Here is a 6,000-nt window from a genome sequence, read left to right on the forward strand (position 1 = left end):
TCCTTTTAAAAGAAGTTTATTTGCAACGGAATATTATTCAGCCATAAAAAGGAATGAAGCACTGATACATCTACAACACGGATGAACCTCAAAACCACTACGTTCAGTGAAAGAGGCCAGTAACAAAGGCCACGCATCGTGTGATTCCATTTATATGAAACACTCAATATAAGTAAATCCACGGAGGCAAAGTACGTTAGTAGTTGCTGGGAGGACTGGGAGGGAAGAGTGGGGAGTGACTGCTCAGTGGGTACAGGGTTTCCTTTGGGGGTGATGAAAGTTTTGGAACTGTGCTGAGTGCCACTAAACTGTACACTTTAAAATTTAAAAAAAAAAAAAAAAATTTTAAGTTATGTGAATTTTACCTCAATAAAAAAAAGTCAAAAAAATCATTTGAATTAAAAGAGTGAGTTGGGCTTCCCTGGTGGCTCAGTGGTTAGGAATCTGCCTGCCAATGTCGGGGACACGGGTTCAAGCCCTGGCCTGGGAAAATCCCACATGCCACGGAGTAACTAAGCCCATGCACCACAACTACTGAGCCCACGCACCACAGCTACTGAAGCCCGCGCGCCTAGAGCCCATGCTCCGCAACAAGAGAAGCCACCACAATGAGAAGCCCGTGAACCGCAACGAAGAGTAGCCCCCGCTCACAACTAGAGAAAGCCCGCGCACAGCAACGAAGACCCAACGCAGCCAAAAATAAAACAAACAAACAAATAAATAAATTTATAAAAAATTAAAAATAAATAAAAAAATAAAAGAGTGAGTTGACTTAAAGAAAAGTGGTAAGCGAAACTAGAAAGAAAAGCAGGATGCACTGACCACAGAAGTCAGGATAACGGAAATCTCTGGAGGGGTCATGGGAATGGAGGTGATCAGAGGTCTCCATGTGGAGAACTGGCTGTCAGTGATCTCTTCATCGGGAGTACAAACATGGGTGTTTGCTCTCCTGTTTTTTAAAACCACATACACGTTCTATGCATGCCTCTATAGTGCATGATTTTACAGAATTTTTTAAAACTCAGAAAACAAAGAGAATGATGAGTAGGCAGTAACATAGATATTGCATGGATGTTAATAACATCCTAAAAGCAACGCAGTGTTCCAGGAAATGCCTCCAAGGGGCAAATATCTCTCTGGCTCTGTCCCCTCCCTCCTCCACTGAGGCAGCCCCAGAGATGGCCGGTGAGGTATCCCCCAGGGTGGGTGCCCTGGGAAGGTCCCCACCAGGCCCAGCTCTGGCCTAGGCAGCCACAGCCACCTCCCAGCAAGCCAGAACTGTTCCAGCTCCTTCTTTCCAGAGGCAGGACCAGCCCCGTGCATCAGCAGGATTCCTGAGACACGTGCTCTAACTGCAGGCTGAGGGCTGAAGGCACCTCATTCATTGTGCCCAGCTGGAGCTGGGAGGAGCCAGGGGAGGAGGTGGAATGAGCTGACTGTTCACAGCTCCTCACCCGCCTCCAGGAGCACTCCTGGAGCAATCTTCCCAGCCATGTCTGCTCATATCTCGGGCCAGATCTGCAGGTGTTGGTTCGACAGATTCTATTTAACAGCTCTGCTTGTTGACTAACTACATGTACTCAGGAATCTGACAGTTGTCTTTTGTTTTTCTTAAATAACATTATCAAAAATACAAATTTGTATTTGTACAAAAGTAATAAATCTTGTGTTAGGAATCTTGTTGCAAGTGCCAAAAACCTAACTCACATTGGATTAAGAAAATGTTGGCTCATGTAATTGGAAATGCGTCTCTAGCTTCAGGTATGGTTGGATCCAGAAACTCGAATGATAAGATCAGAACTCTCACTTCCTGCCTCTCCTCTGTGCTCTCCTTCATGTTAGCTCTATTCTCAGACACACTCCCCGCTACAGAGTGGAAGCCCCAGACATGTGTCCCATCTTTCACACCCCCAAAAGGAAGAGAGCTTCTCTCTTACAACTATTCCCCCCCAAAAAAATTATTTAATGGTTTTGCATTGGACATACTTGAGACTTTTTCTTGAACCAATCACTGCAGCCAAAGAGATGAAACACTGTGATTGTCCGGGCCTGGATTGTGTACTTCTTTCTTTCTTTTTTTTTTTTATTCCCCACTCTGCGCAGCTTGTGGGATCTCAGTTCCCCGACCAATGGTTGAACCCAGGCCATGGCAATGTAAGCCCGGAATCCTAAACACTAGGCCACCAGGGAACTCCCTGTGTACTTATTTCTGTATTAGGGGAGCATCCTCCCCGCAAGAAGCTACACTGAAAGAGAGTCGGGTAAGGGGTGGTTGCTCAGGAGCCGCTACGGTGCTGCTATCACAAGAAGGAAGAATGGTTCAGCACAAGCAATAGGAACCCACTACACATGGTAGAAAATTAGAAAGTTTCAGAAAAGCACAGAGAAAATAGAGACCAGCCACTATCCCACCATAACAGTCTTTCTCCGTAGATGCTCTGGGTTACTCTTTCATGTGTGAGGGAACTCAATCAAGCTCAGAGGATGCCCCAACCCAGCAATATGACAGTGATACAAGTAAGAACACGAGAACGAGAAGAAAAACAAAAAGAGCTTTGGCGAGACAATGAGGCTGGCTATCCACTGTTCCCTGCCAGCCTCCCACTGCCAGTCTGTCCCCAGGTCCCCACCAAGCTCAGAACAAATTTCTGCCTTCTCTGATACCTCCACTCACCTATGCATCCATCATCAATTCATTCATCCATGTATCCGTCTATTCACATATCCATCCATCTAACCTATCAGCCACTTATCCACTAATTATCTTTGAAGCTCTTAAGTCAGACTGGGCACCTGAGAAATCACCACGCTGGACCTCCATTTAGATGCAGGTCTGGGGACCCTGCCCTTCATATCCTTGCTGGACAGTTTATGGAGACGCACAGGCTCACAGAACACAACGGGAGCCAAGGGGGTGTCTTCATCACTTTTCCCCCCGGGACAGAGATGTCAGGAAAGAGAGGATGATTGGGTAGGTTACTAGCTGGTTCTCCAGATGGAAAATTGGATTTGGATTTCTGAGACAAGGAATGAGATCTTGGAATGGTGTTCCAGGCCCTCCTGAGTGACGGGTACAGCTCATGGAACAAGGGGAGACTACGGTTGCCCCGAGCCAGCGTGCTCCAGAGTTTTTACACTTAGTTCGAGAAAAAGGAAAAAGAACAGGATCAGGGCATGGAGTTAACCCATGGCCACAGGAGCGCCCAGCCCACAGTCAGGGTCAGGAGTCAATCTGTGGTCAGGATCCAGTTAGGGCCAGGCCCAGTCCCTGACTAGGTCTCTGGTCCTGCTGACCCCACTTTGTTCTCACGCTTTCGGCGGAGGCCACTTCCTTGCCTGCAGGCATTTCTCAAGGTGGGCTCACCTTCCCCCAGACCCCCCCTGCCACTTCCATGCCCCTCCTTCCAGCCTTCTTCCTGTGAAGCTCTTGTTGCACCTGATACACACAATCACCCACCATCATCCAGAGCCCTGTTCACATCCCCCGAGAGACTTCAGCCCCTGAGGCCCTGTTTTCTTCTTGAATTTGTGCTTTTTCAGTTGTGGCAGGTACCCCAGCTCACACCGGCTTCTGCAAAGGGTGGGGTTGGAGACTATTTTGACTTATTTATTTATTTGGTCACGCTGCGGGGCACGTGGGATCTTAGTTCCCCAACCAGGGATCGAACCCGCACCCCCTGCATTGGGAGCGTAGAGTCTTAACCACTGGACCGCCAGGGAAGTCCCTATTTTGACTCATTTAAATGAAACATGTAGATGCATCTAGCTTTGGGCGTGGAGGGACGCAGCTGTTCAGTCAGTCACTGGGGCTTCATCCATCCCTCTCTCCCACTTCCCTGATCAGCTTGCCACTTCTCAAGACCACTTCTGTCCATACACTGGGAAGATGGCCTCTGACCCCCACCCCTACTATCCCAAGCCTATATTGCTTCAACAGCTCATTGATGTCCAAGAAAATGAGATCCTCCTTCCCCAGCATACATACATCAAACTCACTAAGGGACTCTGACTGGTCCTGCCTGGGCCACGAGCCCAGCTCTACTTATCACTGTGGCTGTAGGATGGTGCACTCCAACGGGCCATGTCTATGTCGCATACGCACCCCTGATAAGGGTGAGTTCCATCCAAATCATACGGATCCCCAAAGAATGGTGGCTGAGCACACTGGCATAGATCCTCACCTTGACCAAATTGAACTGTGAATGACCCACTCAACCGGAAGACCTCACAATCCCTTGAGTTCCCTCACTCAGATAGCTTCATCTCCATTCCTCTGTAGCCACCCACTCGCAAGGCTACACCTTGGATATAAACATACCCCTCATCCCTCCACCTTTCCTACTCTGTACTCCCTCCACCCCTGCTTCTTGATCCAATCCGATTCTCCAGACTCCCTCAGCCTTCCCTAGCCACTGAGCTCACCAGCCCTGTTCCTTGTCTTCCTTCCATCCTAGAACCCATGTTCAAACATTGCAACCACCCCTTCACCACCATCTTCATCTTCCAGCCTCACGACCCTGGTCAGTCCAAATGGGAGGTTCTCTCTTCCTACTAGCGGGCTCTCCAGTGGGGACAGCCATATTTTTATGCCAATTGTATATATCTATGGCAACAGTGGTTACTTAGCATACCGCTTCTCAAATTTTGATGTGCATATGATTCACTTGGAGATCAAATTTAAAATGCAGAAGCTGATTTCTCAGGTGTGAAAAGGTGTGCTGCTTGAACCAGCTCCCAGGTGAGGCCGATGCTGCTGATCCTCAGAGCGCACTGAGCAGCCAGACCTTAGCAATACTTTAGTGTTCCTCCTACTTTGCTCCAGGGAAGAACCACCTGGGGGTACTTGTTAAATATACAGGCTTTCAAGTCTCTTGCCTGGTGCACAGAGACCCTGTGATTCTAACGCATTGCAAGTGACTCTTATCTCCTGGGACACTTGGGAAATACCGCAGTCTCCCGGTCATTTGGTTGTATAACGTATTTTGGCTTCCAGACCTCCTCTATCATCCATCCACAAGCTCCACGCTTTCCCCATCACTCCCACCTTCAGCAGGTAAGCTGGCCCCTATCTCCCAGAGAAACCCACCTCCCCAGGTGGGCTGACATAAACTCTCCTGCCAATAAACTTTAGTTACATACCCTTGTCTCTTTTCTTTTCCCTTCAGTCTTTAAGAGGCACCTCCTCCAAAGGTCCCACCGGCCTTCCTCAGCCACCTTGTTCAATTACAGCTCCCCTCCATGCTTCCCTTCAGCCTCTGCCAGTCTCCTGGGCCCTCCTCTGCCTGTGAAATCTCTCCTGTCCTAAAATCCCACTCCCCTGATACCCTACCTTCCTCTTCCTTTCACGAACAAGCTTTGTTTTTGGTCATGTCTAACTACATTCTACAACGCTATCATGGTAGAAAAAGTGATATTTTTAGGTCAGTAAACTTATTTTTAAAACTTTTTAAAAGCTTTTTTTTGTTTTTGTTTTTGTTTTTTTTTTGTGGTACACGGGCCTCTCACTGTCGTGGCCTCTCCCGTTGCGGAGCACAGGCTCTGGACGTGCAGGCTCAGCGGCCATGGCTCACGGGCCCAGCCGCTCTGCAGCACGTGGGATCTTCCCGGACCGAGGCACGAACCCGTGTCCCCTGCATCGGCAGGAGGACTCTCAACCACTGCGCCACCAGGGAAGCCCTAAAAGCTTTTTTATTTTGAAATTATTTTAGGTTTACAAGTGAGCCACAAAAATAGTACAGAGAGTTCCCGTATACCCTTCATCCAGCTTCCCCTCATGTGAACATCTTAGAGAACTGTTGCTCACAACTAGGAAACTGATGTTGGTTCAATACTATGACCTAAACTATAGACTTTCTGATTTCACCAGTTTTCCCACTAATGTCCAAAGAGTGTATATTTTTAATTATACAAGGCCTACAATGAATCATTCTTTTACTAACTAGAAAATATAAATATAAAAAGAGAAAAAAAAATCATGGTCACCAAAAACCACCATCCAGA

The sequence above is a fragment of the Lipotes vexillifer genome, unplaced genomic scaffold (assembly GCF_000442215.2).
Source record: "Lipotes vexillifer unplaced genomic scaffold, Lipotes_vexillifer_v1.1 scaffold811, whole genome shotgun sequence".
Taxonomy (NCBI): Eukaryota; Metazoa; Chordata; class Mammalia; order Artiodactyla; family Lipotidae; genus Lipotes; species Lipotes vexillifer.